Genomic DNA, 22,344 nt, shown 5'->3' with positions numbered 1-22,344 from the left:
AGTCCACGGTAACTTCATCAGTAAATCCGTCAAGCACCTTAAGATTTTACAGATGGAACTGACACCATTAGAAAAGAATGACGTTGTTTTATTCTTGTTATTATTTCTCTTATAGCAGTGGTCCAGTAACAGAGCTCTCTGTTTTCCTCCCTTCTCCCTCCCGGCTTTGCTCCCATCCTTCTCCATTCGTCCTTTGTCACCAGGACAGAGAAGAGAGGTTGAAGTGATATGTGGGTATAATCCACCGTGCACTGCTAAAAAGATAAACTTAAATGAAGTGATGTATTACCTGTGGCAGGTATCCTGCACCCAGAATTGTCTGTCAGAGTTAGTACGCATTGATTTTCCATACTTTGGCTGTCAGCCTCTGCCTTGCCATTGTTCATTAGAGGTGAATAAACAGTTTAAGGTGGCAGGGTTTTCTCTCAGTCTGGGCACTTGGCTGCAAGGGTTAACCTGCGTCTGTATTCTAGGGCTCAGAGCTTTTGCCTTCTCCTGCCTTAAGCCACATGTATGAGAAGAATCAATTCCAATGGTATCTGGGATTACACAAATTAGAAGCAAAACATATTCTATACTCCCATTCTGGAAAGGCTTCTAGAATCTTCCTACTTGAGTCACATAAGTAATAGGCTCAGTAGAACAGCACAGGATAATGTACAGCTGTAGGAGCAGTTCCCAAGTAGGGCTGGTTTGTGTTAGTTGATGACATTGAACTTTTTGTGGGAACTAATGAAATAGGGAGTCTCCTTTCACTCAAGGGGAGCACATGCATATCACACAGGACATGCTTTCCTGTTTTTCTCCAAACCCATCCCATTGCGCTGGAGAGTGATGAAGCAAAATCTTTCCAGCAACCACTGTTCAGCCTCAGTGTCACCGATCCTCAGCAATGGCCAGATATTGAAGTGGTTGTCTTTTAAGAATCTTAGAATTTTGAACTGGCGTGGATCTTAGATCTTTTAATTCACCGTTCTAACTTTATAGACAAGGAATCTGAAGCCTGAACGTATTTGATAGCTTGTTCATTGTCCCAGAACTAATCAGTTACAATGCCAGGACGACTACCCCGTCTCTGGAATTCCTGCTCATCACTGTTCCTGGGAGGACTGCTCTCCCACTTCTCTCCTGGGTATAGTTCTGTTTGCTTTCACAACATACTTCATGAATGCCGTTGGTAGCTCTCATCTTTGAAGTTCCTTTGCTTGGTCCTTTCCTCAGGAGGACAATTCTGTTTATTATGGGTTGGGAGGAGGGGGCATAGTACCAATTTTTCTTTTCTTTTTTCTGTCGGGTGCTTAAGGTATAGTAATCTGGTAGGTTAAGCTATAGTGAAAAAAAGACTGCTTTTATACAAATGGGGTGGAGCCAGGGAAATGATTTATATCATGTAATGACATTTCCTAATTGACAAATTTCCAGGGGGGAGGAAATACTAGTTTGATCACCGAATAATTACATTTGGCTCTCGGACAGTTGCAGGAGTTAGGGGCATTGATGACCACCCCCCTATCCTGTGCAGTTGAAAATCTACATATAAGTTCTGACTCCCCCAAAACTTAACTGTTAATAGCCCACTGTTGACCGGAAGCCTTCTTGTAGCATACGGTCGGTCGATTAACACATCTTTTGTATGTTATATGCATTATATACTGTATTTTTACAACAGAGTAAGCTAGAGAAAAAGTATTATTGAGAAAATCATATGGAAAAAATACATTTACAGTACTATACTGTATTTATCGAAAAATCTGCATATAAGTGGACTTGCACAGTTCAAATGTCTGTTGTTCAAGGCGCAGTTACATAGACAAATGCATAGACTGTTTATATATACACACATGTATATAGTAATATACTAATATTTAGCATTTGTAATTTTAAAAATGATAAGCATCCTGTAGTATTTCAGACTTATAAATACTGTTGCAAAGCGAGTAGCAGTTGATAATAGCTGGAAGGGAATGAATACTAGTGGACAGTAGTTCTCTCTTTGTACCTCTGAATGACAGGTAGGGGGAGTTGAGAGTGTGATTTCTGTTAGTTTTCTTGTTTCTTTTTCATTTTTTAGGATTTTATTTTTAAGTAATCTTTACACCCAACGTGGGGCTCAAACCTACAACCCTGAGATCAAGAGTTGTACACTTTACTGACTGAGCCAGCCAGGCGCCCTAAGGTTTCTTTTTTAAATACTTATTTGCAATATGATCAACTCCTTTCTTAACTGAATGTATGGCATCTATTTCCATAATATGCATTTGTGGCAACATTGACTCAGTTTTTCCTGAGCCCAAACTAGGAGTTCTTACAAATTAAGCGGAATGTTGCCTTCATGCTGTGATTACTGTGTTTTTCACATAGTTCATTGGAGGTCTGAGGAAGCAAAATCAGCTTCCAGAAGTCCCTAACTTAGGGTCAAGAAGCACCACAGGTATCAGGAGAAGCTACCTGAATGTGTATGTGGTGGTAAAAATGAAAAGATAACCTATATGTTCATATAAGCGGAGAAAAAAAATGTGTAGACCTGCATTATGTGCATTTTCTTCCCTGTGTTCTTTAGTGGTCTGGTTATTCATGTGGCTGAGACGTAAAATCTTTTGAGCTTCTAACATAATAGTTATTCATAAAGGCATTTAGGCTGATGGCTTTCTCAGAACGTCCTGCTGTTCAGGATGGACTTCATTTATATTTCAACGAATTTCTAAATGGGGGAAACAGAACATTTTTCCTTTGATTAATTCATTGGGTTTTTAGTCCTCAAGGACTCATATACTGGTGAACTCCAGAGGGAAGTCAGTAAAGGGAGAATGGTAAATTAGAATTGGAACCGTGGAACTTGCTCCATAAAAATCTTTGAACGCTGTTCTAAATTCAACATCTGAAATATAACGGACTAGGCAAAGATTTATGAAAGCTAATTTAAAAAGCTAATTTAAAATTATACCAAAGAAGCACAGTCTTATGAGGTGTATGACGTTGTTAGGCTGTCTTAGACCACTCTTCTATAATTATCGGGGTTTTAAGCTACTTGGCCCAAGAATCAAGTACTTTAACTAGCATTACTCCCAGTTAGATCACAGAGGCATGCTTTGCATTCTTGGGCTATTCACTGCGAGTGTACCCTCTGGAGTTAGGATTTTAAGGTTTTATGTCATTGGATGTACATCTGTCTTAGAGTGGTCTCCAGCGGCCGACCTTGAGATGAAGACTTGGGGAGGTGATCCTAAGATGCCCCAGGAAAGGTGAGAAAAGAGAGCGAGGGAAGGTAATTGAATGTGTGTAAAGGGTAAGATTTCTGACTGATCCAGTATATAGGAAACAGTCTTCAAAGGCACAAAGAAAAGAGTCCGCCATGATGGTGGTGTCATTGTAAAAATCCCGTAAGTACCGTGTTGAAGAAGACTCGATGGATGGCATAACCCTTTTTGCCTTGTAAGTGATCAGTGAGATTGGACTCACCCGTGTTGAGTTTTTCGCAACTTGGGTACAGGGGGCTCAAGAACTAGCGATTATCAGCCTTTCATTGTAGAATCTTTTTAGGAGATAGGTCTGTCACCCAGGTATGGCAGAGTGCTTCCTTCTGATGTTCTTTCTCCAATCTGAATAAGAAAGAACCGGGAAGTTCTGGTGTTTGGGGCATCACCTGGGCTTTGGTCTAAGTCCTTTCTGCCTTTCTGTTCTCAAGGGAGTGCTGGAGTCCTTGGACTGGAATTTCTCATACAGGATCTACCAAATACTCCCAAGACTTCATGGAAGCTTAACTCCTGAGTCTTGCTTGGGTCAGGTTCCTTAGAAGTCAGGCTATTCCATGGAGCCTGAAGTATGGCATGGGGGTGAGGTAGGGAGAGTGGCGGAACTGATGGGGGCAAGCTGAGCTTCAGCCAGGCTCTTGGGGAGCTTGGGAGCATGACTTGAGCTGCAGAGCTAGTCTCTCCCCACCCAAGGGTCAGCCATTGATCAGTTGTGGGCCTCCTTCAGGGCAGGTCTTACCTCCCAGGAGGAGTGGCTTCCTTAGGCAAAAGACAATTTCATGGACCAGGTTGCAGGTGGAACCCCTCAGCGGCCGGCACTCACGGCAACCTTCCTTGGTAAAGGGATCCAGGCAGGGTCCTCCGGCATCACCCAGCAAAGAGACTAGGGCCAGGCTTTGGCCTTTTTCTGTCCCATCCCCTTTAACATAATTTACCTGTCCTTCGAGTGTCCCTCTTCAAAGTGCCCCCTTGCCCTCCAAATTCAGTGTCCTCAGCCCCCTCCCTTGAAAAACTACACTTATGGACACAGTAGAAAGAAAAATCGGATGCCTGTGCCTTCTGCACCTGTGGCTTGAGCTGAATCGCACTGGGGCTTCCCTGGCTTGAGGAGGAGTGGTGGGTCCTGGCGCTGGGTGGGAGAAGACGGATGCTTTACTCCTGATCTGTCCTTCCACTGCTTTATTCCAGAGTCAACTAAGTAGGGATCAGAAGGGCATATTCATATTCTGCCCCAAGCAACCCAGCCGCTAATCTACTTTTATAAGAAAATATTTTCCTCCTGTGAACAGGGTTTTGACCCTGCTTGTTGCAAGAGAACAACCTGGCATTTTTGTCCCCAGGACCATTTGATTCCTTCCTGAACCTGCCCGTTGTTCCCATTGTAGCTGAAAAGGGCTCAGAGGCATCCAGGAGATTTTTTTTTTTTTTCCCAAACTCCGATTTCTTTTCCTGATACGAGACTAGAAGAGAAAAGTGTGGAATGGGGAGAGAGATTTTAGTGGTACGTTTTTCATCTATACTCTGACCCGGAGTGAATCGGGTGTGAACTTAATGAATGTTGTCCTGGAGGCTTTTGAAGTGCTCTGTGACTGAGTGGCCGTTTCAAAATTCTGAATTCTGGAAGCCGGTATTTGTTCTCTTGTCATACCTGCAAGTCCCTTTAGGGTTTCTAATAAGTTTGCTTTGCCTGCGCCCAAAGCAGAGTTGCTCGACAAGTTATTGTCACTGAGGATGAACACCAAGCTCTGTATCTTGATGGAAACCTCAAAATCCTAAAAAAAAAGCAGAGCCATCTACCAGCCACACCCGGATGCATGTTGTATTTGGGTATTGTGCCCAAATATCTCCATGACCTTAGAATAAAACCCCTGAAGAGGCCAGCCTGACATTCTAGAAAGCTGTCCTTGGGACTCTATCCATTAGAAGCCATTCAGTCCAGCCCACAATCACGAGGAAGGGCAGGCATGAAGCTCTACCTCCTCTGCGGAGGAGGATCAAAGAAAGGTTGTTCGGGTGTGCTGAAACCACCACAGTTAAGAGTAAACACTTTTCTGAGAGATGCTTTGAGGCGCTGCAAGTATCCTATTTCTCCGTTAAAAACTTTGAACATTCATCGGGAGCTCCTGCCTGCAGCTACAGTTACTGTAACATTGTACTGGTGATTTTCTATCTCTCTCCTTCCTTCCATGTTTGTTACTTGGAATTCTTCTGTAAGGAAGATTTGTCCCTTCTCTTCCCCTTACTTATGTATCTATTTATCCAATCATTTGTTTATATCAGTAAGGACTCATGGATATATCTGTTGCATTCTTTGGGTCAGAGATCTTTTTTTTTTAAGATTTTATTTATTTATTTGAGAAAGAGAATGGGATAGAGCATGAGAGGGGGGAGGGTCCGAGGGAGAAGCAGACTCCCCGCTGAGCGGGGAGCCCGATGCGGGACTCGATCCCGGAACTCCAGGATCATGACCTGAGCCGAAGGCAGTCGCTTAACCAGCTGAGCCACCTAGGCGCCCCCAGAGATCTTTTTTTTAAGGTTTTCTTTTTAAGCAATCTCTACATCTAATGTGGGGCTCAAACTCATGGCCCCGAAGGACAAGAGTCGCACGCTCTACCGACTGAGTCAGCCAGGCGCCCCGAAAGATGGTTTTGACATAGGAAAACAACCTTTCTGAATCAGGTGGAGGGAGGTGGTAAGAGCAGAGATGCTGAGGAAGAGCACAGACTGGATGGGGCGAAGTCCCCGTGAAGGTCAGCCACAATGAGATTCAGAGGGGAGGCCTTGGTGACAATGAAGGGACGCTCTGTTCTCAAAAACAGGGGCCAGGAAAGACGGGGACGGCCAATTTTGACGTCAGGAGGGAGTTCCCATTAATTGGCTTTTGTCTTCTCAGTCAAGTGGGAAATTGACTTTTGGAATTTAAATTTTCTCGGCCCAGATTCTTGGCTCTAGAGCGGGGTTTCTCAACCGCACCACTATTGACAGTTGGACCGGATCGTTCTTGGTTGTGGGGACTGTCGTGTGTACTGGAGGATGTTCAGCAGCGTCTCTGTCCTCTACCCTCCAGATGCCAGCAGCATCCTTCCTTCCTCCCCCAGGGTGACCATCAGAATGTCTTCCGTGCCACCAAATGCCCCCCCCCCCGGATAGCAAAGTTGCCCCTGGCTGAGGACCACCGATGTAAAAGAATTTCTGTGTAATTCTGGCAATCCACAGGATTCCTGAGCGTTCCCTTTGAAAGACTAAGACAAGGCATTCACCTAAGTTCCAGCAGAAAGAACTAAGCTGACCTAGCTTGAACACCTGGCTTTGTTGCAGTTGACAAAGGAGGGCCCTGTTTTCCGGGGAATAGCTGATGTGCTGAGCACACGAGCCCGATGAGTCAAGGGGAAGTGGAGTTCTGCTTCTCAGAGGGTCTTTGGTTCTGGAAAGTGTTGCTGTGGTTAAAGCTTTGCTTCATGGTGGAAGGTTGTTTTGCTTTCTCTGTGGTTTCTCTCTGGGCCGGGAGAAGCAACTTTGTTGTTATGTCACCTGGGGACACAGAAGCGGTTTCACAGGTGAGTTTCTGAAAGCCCATTTGTTCTAACACCAACATGACACTTCCCTAGCTGGGTGCGTGTTGGTTGCTGGTAAAGTTGTTTCCTAAGGGAGCTGGGATGTCGGGGACTCTTACTCCTTTCCGGCTCTCATTTTGTTATCCAAAAATGCTTGCATTTTGACCTATTTTTTTTCACCTTCAGTTAAGTGTTTAACAAGACACTGCATTTCCAACAGCAAACATGACAGCAATGAAGGAACAAAGCCAAGGCTGAGGCTCCAATGACCTTGTATGACCGCTGATGCCATCTGTTGGTGGCTGGCAGAACTGATGCCATTTGGAGTTTCGCTTATTGCACAGAAAGTGGAAAGTTGGCTGCAGAGCACCTTCCTTGCACCCTGGAGCTCTGGATTAGCGAGATAGAATGGGAGTGGAAAGGAAGGGAACTTGGGTTTGCTTTGTAGGTCCTGCACCGGTCATTCATTGGTGCCAGAAATCCATATTTGAAAGAATTTTAGGAGGACTTTTTTTTAAAAAAATATTTTATTCATTCATTCATTCATTTTAGAGAGAGTGTGAGCAGGGGGAGGGGCAGCGGGAGGGGGAAAGAATCTCAACAGACTCCCCGCTGAGTGCAGAGCCCGACATGGGGCTTGATGCCACGACCCATGAGGTCACAACCCTGAGATCATGACCTGAGCCGAGACCAAGAGTCAGACCCTTAACTGACTGAGCCACCCAGCTGCCCCTTCAGGAGGACTTTTTTTTAAAGGTACTAGCGGGGGTCCCACGGGGACCTAAAATCCATTTATGAGTCCATTGTCATTTAAGGAAGTCAGAGCCCCAAGGCATCGGGCTTGGGGGCTTAACAGAACAGCAAGGAGGTCCCTAGGTAACAATTTCTTCTAAAAAGTTAGCGTGCAGCCGACACACGATCACGTCAAATACTATCCCACTTTATCTTTTTTCAGCGTGCTTTCAAATACCGTGTATTTGTTTCTGTATCAGTCCATTTCGGCCAGCAACTCTTTTCTGATACAAAACTGAGATTCCCAGACACTAAGTTTCCTGGGACCACATCTTTCGTTAATAATGAGAGCCTAGAATGCGTCCAGCCAGTGGACTCCCAGCCCTGGCCATACAGAAGAATCACCTGGGAAACTTAAAAAAAATCCCCGAGGTTGGCTTCACTGCCGTGCGTGCTGATTTCATTCCCCTGGAGGAGGCCTGGGTGGTGGGCTTTCCCTTTTGGAACTCCAGGGATTCTGCTGTGTTGCCATCTCTGAACTGTGTTGATCCTCAAAGTGTGACCAGCATTTGGAAGCTTGTTAGAAATGCAGACTCTCAGGCCCCACCTCGGACCTTCAGAGTCAGAATCTACACCGGAACAAGGTGATCCCCAGGCACGGTGAGGTTTGGCAGCGCTAGGTGTTGCCTCCGAGGAGGGGATAACCAAGCCGCCCGTGGACATCTCCCCTGAGGACACCCATTTTTATTTCATTTTTCCCATCCAGAAAGCATTCAAGGTTTGGGTGGCCTCCGTTGAGGGCCCCTGCTTGCGCCTGCTCTGCGGGTCCCATGTGCCTTCCAGATTGCAGCCACTAGAGAACCCAGGGGCTCTCCTGCTACCCCTGCCCAAAGTCTGGCTCACCACGAGCTTTCATGGTACCCAACAGGTGGGTGCATCATGGTGCAAGACTCCAATGGTGGGTTGCCTCTGGGCTCTTCCTGTGGCAAATGATGGTGTGTCAGTGCTGGGTGAACCCATGCTAAGTTCAACTCCTGTGCAGCTCCCGAGACTCTCCCTCTCCCTCCGGCTTGGAAACTGCTTGTGCGGGAAAGAAGGGAGGCAGCGCCTCTTTCTCCTTGCTGTTTTTCTACGTGTAAATGTTTGTGAACGCAATGTAGGCCGTGGGGGCGTCTGGGAGGCATCTGACAGACGGGCTTCATCCCGGCCCGACTTGGGGTTCGGGTGAACCCCTGGGCCAGGCAGCCCTCTGAGTCAGCAAATCCATCCGTTGTCTTTCTAAAAGAGATCTTTTTTAGTTCGGTTCTTAAAATCCGACGCGATAGGAGAGATCTTTTTCTAAATCTGTAGTTTCATTTTTGGGGAGTGCCTGAAAGAGACACTGGAGTCCCTGTTGAGCCTTTTTTGGGGAACTGAGAGACTTGGCATCTCTCCGCCCCTCCTCTGCTGTCTTTAACAACAAGCCCTCTTTGATGAAGGGCCATTCGAAGGCGGGCAGGGCTGTTTCTTTCCTTCTCCCAGCTTCCCCCCATCTCCTGTACCTCCTCCAACCTTCTTCCCCAAAGGAACAAAACCCACCATGACAAACCAAACTGGGAGAAACAAGGGAGGCTTGTCCTCATCTGTTGAGATCCCTTGAAAGGGTGTCCCTGAATGAGGATCCAGAGACCTGTGGAGGGTTTCTGTGGCCCTCTTTTTCTGGAAGCTTTGGCGGGGCCTCCGTGGACCCAATCTGGAGAGACTGGAGTGCTAATTTACGCACAGAAGCCATTCAGTAGTCACCACTAGCCAGGAGACCTTGCCAGTTGCTTGCCATCCCTCTGAATTCAGAGCATTGGAAAGGACCCCAAACTGGTCTTGAGGCTGTCTTCAGGCTTTTTCTTGCTATTTCTTCTCCCGTCCCTCTCTTCTCTGCCGTCCCTCTGCCCGCCCTAGTGTTTCTCCTCTGTTGCCCACAGCAACCCCAGCAGTTGGTGCTGGAGTGGAGGGAGCAGGCCCGGTTACCTCGGAGTCAAGCCGTGGTTGCTGAGCAATTCACTGGAGCCACACAAAGGAATAGGTTTCTGTGAAAATCTCCCGGTTCGAGCCCCCCACCTCAGCAGCTCCCCCATCTTGCCTCCCCTGAGAGGCCTGTTTCTTCTGGTACCTGAGAAGCCAGTTACAGAGCCACTCTGGCTTCCCCCCACCCCCCACTCCCAGGCATCTGTTTACCAACAGTGCTTTGTAAACTCTTTTAACACATTTGCTCTGTGCTCACACGTTTCCTCCCCGCCCCCCCCCACCACGTTCCCTAGCGTCTTCTGCAGCAGAGGCTGTTACTGAGTCTCATGTCGCTCTAATTGAGTCGACAGACAGACCGAGGAAGAATTAGCCAAGAAGCAGCCACCCATGTGGCTGTGAGCTTTTTCTCTTTTGCTCTTTACCACAAGAAAGCGCTTTGTCAAAAGGAAGTGCCAAAGTCGTCATGGAAATAAGTGATCAGGCGGTGGCAGCCAGATTCATCGAGCCATCCTGAATTTGGAGGCGGTGGGGAGCTCTTCCATTAATCTATTTAAATCTCAGTTTACAAATCCGAACAAGAGGGCTTGATCCATGATACTTACTTTTGTGATTCTTTTGAACCTCAATTAGTCAACGTTCTTCCCCTTTGAATACCATAAAACTCCCCCAAACCAAGCGGGTAGAATGCAGAGAGACCAGATCAAAGAGGGTGATTTTTCTCTGAAGGAGGGGAAAAAATAAATAAATTTGGAAACAAAAATAGTGCTCATCATTTAGATCTTGCCTTCTGATTTCTAAGGGTGCCGGTTCCTTTAAATCCCAAGGACCGGTAGGTTCTTTGAGATAATTTGTCAATGACAAGTGAGTATGCTTTGAGTAAAGGCATTTTCTCCTGCAATGTTCATTTCTATTTCAGTGGTTTGCTCCAGTACTTTCCTTTAATTAATACTGTTTATGCTCACTGATGAATAATTCAGAGTCATACAAGCAACAGATGTCAGACGATTCAAAATGACTTTCCCTGAATTATTTATTATTTCTAAAAAAGTAACAGGTTTGTTGAACAAGTAATTGGCAACACAGATGTAGATCAAGGTTTGTCAGCGGGAAACCGGGTCGACTACTGCTTTCCCTTTTGTGCGTGTTACTAACCAGGACTATGTTGAGTTAGGGGAGTTTGGCTGATGCCACCGTCTAGGGGTCATTTATTCATTCTGGGTGCTGACTGGGGACCTGGAACGACATTTGGTTTCCCAGTTGTCTATGGATGACAAAACATGAATGGGATTTCATCCAAAAATATAATTAATGAATATAGCCTTGCAAATATCTCTCAGACATAACTTAATATGGGTACCCAGAAAGAGGAAACAGTTTTGTTTGCAAAGATGTGTCAAGGATAGAGACCTGGGAGGGGGGAAGATCCTGACAAATAGGTAAAAGTTTATATACAATAATGTTCTCTGCAGCGTTGTTTATATCAGAATTTTATTTTATCTTACCTTATTTAATTTATTTAGTCAGAGAGAGAGAGAGAAAGCACAAGCAGGGGGAGCAGGAGGGAGAGGGAGACGCAGGCTCCCCGCTGAGCAGGGAGCCTGATGCGGGGCTCGATCTCGGGATCCTGGGACCGTGACCTGAGCCAAAGGCAGATGCTTAACCGACTGAGCCACGCAGGCGTCCCTATACCAGAATCTTAAAAAGGGAAAAAAAACCCAAATGTCTAGCAGTGAAAAATTAGTTAGGGGGCGCCTGGCTGGCTCAGTTGGTGAAGCATGCAATTCTTGATCTTGTGGTTGTAAGTTTGAGCCCCACGTTGGGTGTGGAAATTGCTTAAAAATAAAATCTTTTTAAAAATTAGTTAAATAATCCTAATAAATCCAAGCAATAGAATATTATATAGTCGTTAAAGTTATATTAGGTGTTTTTTATTTAGAAAAATATCAATTAAGATTTTATTTCTTTATTTGAGCGGGGGAAGGGGCAGAGGAAGAGAGAGAGAATCCTAAGCAGATTCCATGCTGAGCAGGGAGCCTGATGCGGGGCTCGATCTCACCACTCTGAGATCACAACCTGAGCCGAAACCAAGAGTTGGGCCCTTAACCGACTGTGCCACCCAGGTGCCCCTAGAAAAATATCAATAGATTAAATAGAAGATGATATTAAGTGAGAGAGGCTATAAATGTATATGGATTCATTTCTGTAAGAAAACATGTGTATGTGGGTTTTTTTGTTTGTTTGTAAGAAAAGCAAAGTCTGGAAGGAACCCCAAATTGTTAGTAGTGGTTATTTAGGTGGAATAGGATCCAGGGTGACTTTTTTTTCTGCTTCTCATCTTTTTTCATTCTTTCCACTGTAAATCTGCATATATTAGTTACAATGAAAAGCCAAACTGCTAAGAGATCCCCAACATTGAGATTTAAAGAAATGAGTTTCTCTCTCATTTAACAGCGTGAGATGGGTGTTCTAGATATGCAGGCGGCTCTGTTCCATTCAGATATTCATGGACCCAGGTTCCTTTCATCCTGCTGCTCCTCCATGCCTCAGGGCCTTTTCGTGTCTCCTACATGGTCAAGGCTAGGTACTGTCACAAAAAGGAGGGCATGGAAGAGGCACCCTGGTCCAAGAGTAGCACAGATCATTTCTGCTCAGTCCCTTAGCAGGGACATAAGTCACATGGCTAACCCTGATGGGTACGTGCAAGGCAGGCAGGGAACAAAATCCTTGTAAGCTTCTATGTGACCAGCTACAACACTATGTGGTGGGGGAAGGAGAAAGTGAATTTTGCCAGACAGCTTTCTGTCCCTGCTGTATATATTACCTGGGACAAATAAAAAATAATCTAAATTTTATTTATTTATTTTTAAGATTTTATTTATTTATTTGAGAGAGAGAGCACACGAGAGGGGAGAGGGTCAGAGGGAGAAGCAGACCCCCCGCTGAGCAGGGAGCCCGATGCGGGACTCGATCCCGGGACTCCAGGATCATGACCTGAGCCGAAGGCAGTCGCTCAACCAACTGAGCTACCGAGGTGCCCAAAAAATAATCTTAAATTTTAAAGGGAGTAGAATTTTGGGTGAGATGTCTTTGGGGAGGGGCACTTCCTGTAGGAATTAACCATACAGAGGAGGTATAAAATTTGGATACTGCCTCTCGGGGATTTATAGACTGATAGAGGAACTAGACCGCTATCAACTCAAAGTCATACATGCAAAGGGCCAAAAGAGTGGCCAGATCGACACAGAGGAGTAAATTGGCTAGGATCATGGAACAAAGCTTAGGTGAATTGAAAAGCTGGACTACTTGTATCTTTGGAAGAAGTAAAAGTATTTGTATTTTGTGACATTTTAGGGTAGCATGACCTCCCTTTACACCATAAAGGAACTGAATCTTATTTTCCTACTGACCTAACAGTAATTCGAGGCTCTAATTGATCTTCAGTTAGCTGTTGTTTATTGTGATTCTTTGTGATCTGTAGCATAAAATATCTTGGAAGAGCTCCCATTTAAAGGAAACACTTGACTTAATCATATAGGAGTTATTTTTATTTTATTTTATTTTTTAAAGATTTTATTTATTTGAGAGTGAGAGAACACAGAGCACAAGCAGGGATGGGGGAGAGGGGCAGAGGGAGAAACAGGCTCCCCACTGAGCAGGGAGCCCAACATAAGGCTCTATTCCAGGACCCTGGGATCATGACCTGAGCCAAAGGCAGATGCTTAACTGACTGAGCCACCCAAGCGCCCCACTATAGGAGATATTTTTAAAATAAACTTTAAAAATATGGCTTTAAAGGTTGTTTTTTTTTTAAAAAAAAAAAGATTATTTGAGACAGAGAGCACGAGCAGGGGGGAGGAGCAGAGAAAGAGGGAGAAGCAGACTCCCCACTGAGCAGGGAGCCGGACACAGGGCTTGATCCCAGGGCCCTGAGATCATGACCTGATCTGAAGGCAGACACTTAACTAACTGAGCCACCCAGGCACCCTGGTTTTAACGTTTTTTAATGTGGTTATCATGAGTAAGGCATTTCTAGACCTAGTTGGAAGGCAAACCAGAGGCACACTCTAGGTGAAGGGGTTTTTACCCCTTGGTTAGAAATTTTTCTATCTTTCATAGATTTTTAGCAGTCTTACAATATATTACCTTCTTCACAATAGGATCAAATTTTGCATATCTTTTGCCTACCATCAGATTTTTCAAGTCTTTAGAGTTTCAGCTAATAAAACCAACAAAAGTTCTGGTTTTATACGTAAAACCACCAAAAGTCAAATGGTAGATTGGGGTCCATTCTTTAACCCACCCCAAATATGGTCCCTAAAACCCACTGAACTCCAAATGCCTGTGACTTGGTATTTCTCTGACAGTCCATGAGGTGCAAGAAAGTGGTTGAAGGAAGACAGTATGCTTTGGTTGGGAATGAGATGAACTGGGAGTGAGGGCACCATCTTTTTTTTTTTTTTTTTTTAAAGATTTTATTTATTTATTTGAGAGAGAGATTTAACGAAACCATGAGCGGGGGCTAGGGGCAGAGAGAGAGAGGGAGAAGCAGACTTCCTGCTGAGCAGGGAGCCGGACACGGGGCTTGATCCCAGGACCTTGAGATCATGATCTGAGCCAAAGGCAGACGCTTAACCGACTGAGCCACCCAGATGCTCCAGGGCGCCATCTTTGATCCCAGCTTCTCTGACCCCTTCTAGGATGCCTTGCCTGCACACCATCTGCAGAAGTACACTTTTTTTTTTTTTTTTAAAGTAAGCTCTAGGCCCAACGTGGGGCTTGAACTCACAACTCCAAGTCAAGAGTGGCACGCTCTTACCAACTGAGCTAGTGAGATGCCCCTACAAATATGCTTTTTTTTTTTTTTTTTTTTTTTTTTTTTTTAAATTTTTTATTTATTTATTTGAGAGAGAGAGAATGAGAGATAGAGAGCATGAGAGGGAAGAGGGTCAGAGGGAGGAACAGACTCCCTGCCGAGCAGGGAGCCCGATGTGGGACTCGATCCCGGGACTCCGGGATCATGACCTGAGCCGAAGGCAGTCGCTTAACCAACTGAGCCACCCAGGCGCCCTACAAATATGCTTTTTGATTCATATTAATAATAAGCCCATTTGGGGCAGAAATGGGACTTGTGGCCATTTTGTAAGGAAGTTCCCACAGGCAAAACATCCCTAAAGTATTTTAAGTTTTCTCTTTTTTACACCCATACTCAGAACTCTGAGAGTTGAAATCTCACAGTGACAAGAAAAATAAAGTATTTCCTTCTGATTTTAAAGTGATCAAAGAACTGAAAATACCATAATTTAACAATTCTCTTACCCTTTTTTGATCAACATTAAGACGAATTGTCTCTTTGGGGACAGTTCCGGTTTAATCATTACAGATGTTTTGGAAGATGTTTTATGACCTCTAGTTTTACTGATTTCAGAGACTATGAATCCATCTGTCCTTCTATCCATCACCCACCCACCCATCTGAGGGCAGAATGGGAGAATGGGAAGTTTTCAGAGAAGTACCAACAGCTTGGATTGGTAGGTAGCCTGAGGGGACTTGGTACTCATATTGTGCTTTTTCTACTTGAAAAGCATATTGATCCTAATTTTCAAAACACAGCTTTGTTTATACCTGAAGAGGAGGAAATTTATAATGTAACCGACACTGTTGGTTGTCATGGAATAGCCATTCTGTCTTCACCCCTATTAACCTGTTTCTTCACCCCATTTTCTTGCCTGTGCTATGGGCATGATACCCACCTCAGGAAGTTCTTGTCAGAGTGCCTACGTGATAGATCCTCATGCTAGTTCCTACTCTCTCGCTTAGCCTAATTAGATTTCTGTTAGGCTTGAGATAATTTATAGCCAACTTTTTCCAGATTAAAAACAGAAGCCTCTGTTGAAATGTTTTGTTATTCTAAATTGGGACCATCCTGACTTTATACCAAAGAATTCATCATTAGTTCAGTTACCACATAAGCTGGTGTAATTCTCCAGGGGCTGCTGTCATTATTAATTTACATCTAACCTGGTTCTGGAAAAAAGTACTTAAGGCAGCGGAACCCTAATTTAGGACTTGCTGGTTCTTGCTTTGTCAGTTGGTCTGGACCCGTGGAAAAAAAAATTTTTTTTTAAAGGTTGTTTATATAAGTAATCTCTACACCCAAGTGGGACTTGAACTCACAGCCCCGAGATCAAGAGTCATACACTCAACTGACTGAGCCAGCCAGGCGCCCCAGGACCTGTGAAAATATTGGAACAATTCCCTAAGAAATGAGACTGAAGATTTTATAAAAACTTCGGATGTCATCCTGAGTACTAGGATTTCTTTTGACTGTTGGTCATTGTGTCAGTGAAGGCGATTAAAACTAGTCATCCTCTGTTACAAACAGGGAAACAGAGGCTCAGAGAGACCCAGTGACTTACCTAAGGTTGGTAGTGTAGTCACAGGATTCTCACTCCCAAGCCCTTGGCTAGACTGTGTGTGTGTGTGTGTGTGTGTGTGTGTGTGTGTGTTTCCTGGTGGTCATGCTACTGGGAGCATCCGTTGTGGGTACGGTGGAAAATGTGTGGCGCACATTGGAAAGTGTCTGGATTTTCATCTGGATTTGTGGATTTTGTAATAGGGTGTCTGCTGGATTGTGTGCTCGGGAGTTGGCAGTACCCCAGCTGATGGGTATTTCTATGGGAGAAGAACGGATGTGCCAAGTCAGTCTGGAACGTCGGGAGTTGAAAGACATTGGAACAACGAAAAAAATATTATTAAAGATGACTCTTAAGATGTCAAGAGGGAAAAAAATGACTTCTTAGGTCAGAAAAGCGAAAGCTATCTGTGTGCAAGCCATGAGCTGAGGGATGGCTTCTCAAGGGCGGCTTAAATGCATTAGATTAGTCTGCAGTGTGGATTAAGGGACTGTGGGATTTAATAACTTGTGTATTAAAGAACAGCCCTGCAAATGTTACACTGTCATAAAAATGTAACCCTTCTAATTGAATTTAGAAGAAATATTAAAATTATTCTTTTGGTGATGCTTCCTAATGTATTAAATAAAATATCAAAAGTCACAATTAATGAAGCTGAAACTTTAACATGCGAGAGTTGTTACACACAGAATTCTGTTGCTGGAGGTTATTTTATTTTTTCTGGAATGTACTAAAAAATTTCTCCCTTTACATAATTTATGGTCATTCTGCTGTTTCACTGTGCCAGAAAATGTTCTCAGGGCCTTGGCAGTGTTTTGGAATATAGTATATTATCTTAGTGTTGGGCTGTGTATAATGAACACTCACTATATATTACATTGGATGGTGGGGTTTCATGGGCTGAATTCTCTCTTATGGGCAAAGGAGAAGGGATAGGCTTTTAACTTACATATGGTGCTTGGCATACCTTTAAGGAAATAATGGTGGAAAACACACCTTTCTTCCCTCCTCCCGTGGCAGTATATAGTTTTGCTAACCTTATGTCTGTGCCCAAAGACCTAAGGAGAAGCTGACTTCGATGTGAGGTGGTATAGATGTGCCGCTGGGCCACTGCTCTCCACAGACTTTGGGGACCAGTTCATGGTTCCAGAGTTACATGGACTCCAGAGAGCCTTGTGAGTGGACGTCATGAAGCATGAATGGCAACTGTGAGCGAGGGGTTCTTCTTTCCATCTGTGGCCAATCAGATGGGGTGAACGCAAGTGTGGGGAGAGGTGGAGACGGGGTGGGGGTGGTGATGACATTTTGAATCCAGACGCATAATGAGGACCATAGTTGACTGAAAAGTGTCTATGCTTTGGGAGCAGGGGGTGGTGATCAGGAGCCAGGAAGCTCTCACCCTTCAGGTGTGTTCCAGAGTTCCCCAACGTGGCATGTTCTATATTAAAGAATACTGTGGCATGTTTTTGTAAATATCTATTTGGGGAAAAAAATACATGAACACTGGTTAGACCTTAGCACATAGGAGTCGTACCATTTAAGGTAGATTTCCTCTCCCTCCATGAATAAGAATCTCTCTCCTCTTTTCTGTTATGGCTCAAAGTTAGAGAAATTTATTTTATTTTGCAAAATCTTATGCCAAAGAGACAAATGAGTGTTTTTACTAAGTCTATCTGAGCTCAGTAGAAGGGTGTCCAAGTACTTAATCCAACTCCTATTGAATGATTGGCTTCTGGCAGAACTGTTAATTTGCAAACTCTTAAGAAAGGGGAAAGTTTACATTTTTCCAGCTGCCAAACTTTGGTCTTGATGGTGAATCATCAGGACAGACTTTCTCGGCCAAGTGTGAGGGCTGCTTTGGGGCCACTGGTTTCTTTCGATGCCTGGCCAGAGCTCAGACCCATGTGCTTGGTGACTGGCCTCTAGGGCTCACGTGACTTCCCCTAGAAAGCATCTTCACGTGTCATCCCCGGTATAGGATCATTGTGGACTGCTGATTGAGGGAGTGGGTTAGGACCACTGACCAGAGAGGACCTGCCATGTTTTTCTTCTGCGTCTGTTGCAGGGGATCTCGTAAAGGAAACGCCTTACTCGCTTGAAAGCTTTGGATTACTGAGCAGCTCTGAGCAGTTGCAGGAGGAATTTTCTCCTCGCTGGACTTTTTCTTTGCCCCTAGAATCCTGAGCAGGAAGGAAGGAAAAGATGAAAGATAAGCCCCTCTTTCAAAATATGTTTGAGTCAGCCCCTCAAAGAGAAAACCTGAGATTTCTCAACTCATACGTAAAGGGCATTAGTGCATTTGGGAATTAGGAAAAGGCTCCATATGAAGTTATTTGGGAATTAATCATCAGTTGGCTCATCCCAGACGTGGAGCACATCGGAGTTCACCTCCTGTTGTTTGGAAGCTGGCAGCCTGCTTTTTACATAACAAGCCAGGCCTCCGTGTGCCCCAGGGGAGTTTCAAGGCTCTATAACTCTTACTTGAGTCAGCCAGGCCTGCCAGATAGATTCCAGGGGCCTGGGGTATGTTGGGCCCAGACCTCAGGCTTCACGATTTAACAGATGACACGTCTGCCTTTGGGATTTTGTCCTCAGTAACTGCCATGAACACCAGAGAGAAGTAAGTGAGGGACATGCAGTGGGCTCCTTTTTTTTTTTTTTTTTAATTTTTGAAATTGTGTTTCAATGCACATAACAAAATATGCTACCTTAACTCTTTTTAAATGTGCAGTTCAGTGGTATTAAGTCCATTCATATTGTTGTACTACTGTTGTTGCTGTCTATCCTCAGAAATCTTTTCATTTTACCAAACTATAATTTTTTTTAAAGAGAGAGAAAGGAAGGGGCAGAGGGAGGGAGAGAGAATCTTTTTTTTTTTTTTTGAGCAATAAAATTTAGATAATATTTGTAATCCAAGTTTTTTTTTATTAATAACATGTAATGTACTATTTGTTTCAGGGGTACAGGTCTGTGATTCAACAGTCTTGCACAATTCACAGCGCTCACCATAGCACATACCCTCCCCAATGTCTATCACCCAGCCACCCCATCCCTCCCACCCCCAACCACTCCAGCAACCCTCAGTTTGTTTCCTGAGATTAACAGCCTCTTATGGTTTGTCTCCCTCTCTGGTTTCGTCTTGTTTCATTTTTCCCTCCCTTCCCCTATGATCCTCTGCCTTGTTTCTCAAATTCCGCATATCAGTGAGATCATATGGTAATTGTCTTTCTCTGATTGACTTATTTCGCTTAGCATAATACCCTCTAGTTCTATCCACATTGTTGCAAATGGCAAGACTTCATTTTTTTGATGGTTTCAGGCCTGGCCTGGGCATGGGGATTTTGGAAAGCCTGTAGGTGAGGCTGCTGTGCACTCAGGGAAATGACTGAACACAGTGATCGTTTTCTTTCTCACTCTCTTGATGTCTTCTTTTTGGTTATTTCTTTAGAACCTACTCACAGATTAGTACATCTCAGCCCAAACTTGAAAGACTTGTAATTGACTTTTTTTTTTTTTTGCTTTTTTTAAAATTAATGAGGCTGCATGATGTCATTTTGAAGCCAAGAATGAGGAGACCTGGATCGTACTTGTGTATGTCATTATCTAACCAGGGATGATGAATTACTTCACTTGTCAGGATCACAGCCTCTGTGTGTGTGTGTTTGAATCTTGTCTTCAAAATTAGAATATGGATCAGCAAACCTGTTAAAGAATGAAATTAATGATTAAAAAAAAAAAAAGTCCCCTCCAGCTCTAACGTGCTCTGCATGAGCAGGTGGAATTGATGCTTGTAGTTCCATGAATGTGAACTATGTCATGTTCTAGTAATCGTGAGTAGGAGGATAAAGAACCTCCATACAGAGTGCTCCTGGGAGTCCTGATGCCCCAGAAGCAGCCTTCAGGGCAGTTCTGATCAGTAAATAAAAGGATACAAAATAAAGATCTTGCAGGATATGCAGTTAAGATGAAAGCGGGAATGTGGGACCAGGGAGATTGTTAGAGAGTGCTGGGGACTCTTTTAGGTAATGGAGAGAACAGAGCAGGACTCTGGCCCCATGGAACAGAGTGCCAGAGACGCCATCTCCATGAACATTGTCACCTCCTTGCCATCATCCGCCTGTTGCCACGAGCTGTTTAAATTATATTTCTTCTTAGGAATTCTTTTGAAGTTTATGCGATACAGAGTTGATCTCTTTCTCTGCCCCTCTGAGGCTGTTCGAGGGATGTGAATGGCTCAAGGTTTTGTGTTTGTTTTTCTCCACTCTGCAGATGAACACAGCTAATGCGGTTCAGTTATGGTGCCAGGAGCTATTAGTGTAGAAAAGCGGAGAATACAGTTCTCCCCTGGACACCTCCAGGCATGGAATTTTACTTCCACAGTGACTTCTTAGGCCCATGGGAAAGTAAGAGGAGCGACCTCTTTGGGGGGAGGCTGGCTCAGTCTCTGGAACTGCCCCATAGTGTGTGGCCATCAGGATGACGCAGAGAGGCGTGTGAATACAGCCAGCTGCTACAGCTGGTGCACTTGACTCTGGGCAGCATGTTCCCAGGAACCCGCAGGACACTGAGGGCCGTGAGTGATGTAACCCAGATCTACCAGATGTGGGAGCCAGCGTGAGTCACGCTGGACAATTCATTAAGAAACGTTTTCTGGGTCATCTGGGTGAAGAGCCCTGGCTCCTTTCCCTGCCATCTGGGGTTGGAGGCACAAGTCCACACACCAGGAATCCCCAAGTTTGCCAACATCTGTCTAAAATTACAGCCTGGTTCTCTGAGCTGACACGGGGCAGAACCCAGACTCTCGGATGGTCTCTGCCTTGTAATTTGTTAATGGATGTCATCACTTTGGGCAGTAGAGGGTGGAATCACTTAAGAGGGGGGAATCACTTAATAAAACCATACATGTGAGTTGCTGTGAGGTTTCTGTACATTTTACTAAGGTCAGAAGTGGGATGGGGTGTTGTGAAAACCCTAAACTCTTTGGGTGCTGTGGCCGGTGAAATGGCAGGAAGCATCTTTTTTTGTTAGATGTGTGCAAGATGCCTCAGGGTGAACAACACATGTATTTCAATTTTTTTTTAAGATTTTATTTATTTTTCAACAGAGAGAGACACAGCAAGAGAGGGAACACAAGCAGGGGGAGTGGGAGAGGGAGAAGCAGGCTTCCCGCTGAGCAGGGAGCCCGATGTGGGGTTCGATCCCAGGACCCTGGGATCATGACCTGAGCCGAAGGCAGACACTTAACGACTGAGCCACCCAAGCGCCCCAACACGTGTGTTTCTAAAAGGTAGTAAGCTGACTTTTAAAAAATTCCTTACAGATACATAACATACAACTAGAAAAGTGCCTGCAGGCATCTCTGGCTGTAATTTCACACCCAGGTAACTACAGGGGGTTGAATAGTGGCCTCCCCCCCCTAAAAGAGTTGTCTCTGGAAACCTATAAATATGACCTGATTTGGAAGGAGGTCTTGGAGATGTAATTAGAGACCTCGAGATGAGATCATCCTGGATTCAGGTGGCCCCTCAATCAAATGGCTAGTGTCTTTATAAGACAAGAGAAGACACAGACATGGGGAAGGCCACATGCAGACCGAGGCAGAGAAAGGGGAGAATCAGCCACAAGGAACGGCTGGAGCCAACCAGTAGCTGGAAAAGGCAAGAAGTGGATTTTCCCCTAGAGCCTTCATAGGGAGGCTGACACCTTGATTTCTGACTTCGGGCTTCCAGAATCAGGAGAGAATACATTTCTATTCTGTGAAGCAATCAAGTTTGTAGTAATTTGACATGGAAACTAAAATAATAACCAACACCCAGATCAAGAAACAGAATGTCGGGCGCCTGGGTGGCTCAGATGGTTAAACGTCTGCCTTCGGCTCAGGTCATGATCCCAGGGTCCTGGGATCGAGTCCCGCATCGGGCTCCCTGCTTCTTGGGAGCCTGCTTCTCCCTCTGCCTCTCTCTCTCTCTCTCTCTCTCTCTCTGTCTGTCTTTCATGAATAAATAAATAAAATCTTAAAAAAAAAAAGAAACAGAATGTCACCAAAACCCCAGAAACTTACCTCATGCCTTATTCCTGCCTTTACACCACCCCAGGATAACCACTCTCCTGACTTCTAACATCATAGATAACTTTTATGTTCTTGGAACTTAATTAAGTAGAATCATGTAGTATGTAGCCTTCCGTGTCAGGCTGCTTCCGTTCAATACTGTATTTGTGTCTATATTGTTGTGTGTTTGATTTTTTTTTTTTTTGCTGTCTAGTGTTCCACGATATGAATATGCCACAATTTATTTATTCTTCTCCTTTTGGGGCCATTTGACTAGCTTCCTGTTTGGCGCTATTACAAACAGGGCTGTTAGGGATTCTGTTACGGGTTTTTTTGGTGAACAC

General features: G+C 44.5%; 1 protein-coding gene across 3 annotated transcripts in view; it reads left to right on the top strand.

Annotated features, from left to right (window-relative positions):
- Nucleotides 1-22,344, top strand: part of PITPNC1 (phosphatidylinositol transfer protein cytoplasmic 1) — a 243,799-nt gene that overhangs the window by 60,631 nt on the left and 160,824 nt on the right. The window contains exon 1 of one of the 3 annotated variants that reach the window (XM_027625152.2): nt 18,461-18,571. The exons of the other annotated variants lie outside the window; for them this stretch is intronic. The gene's annotated coding sequence lies outside the window, so the exon portion shown is untranslated. Of the gene's footprint in view, nt 1-18,460; nt 18,572-22,344 lie in introns of those variants that run through there. 3 annotated transcript variants of the gene reach the window in all.

Source organism: Zalophus californianus, chromosome 16 (assembly GCF_009762305.2).
Source record: "Zalophus californianus isolate mZalCal1 chromosome 16, mZalCal1.pri.v2, whole genome shotgun sequence".
NCBI classification, from domain to species: domain Eukaryota; kingdom Metazoa; phylum Chordata; class Mammalia; order Carnivora; family Otariidae; genus Zalophus; species Zalophus californianus.
The sequence above is the reverse complement of the archived record's forward strand: the minus strand, read 5'-3'. Positions and strand labels throughout refer to the sequence as shown.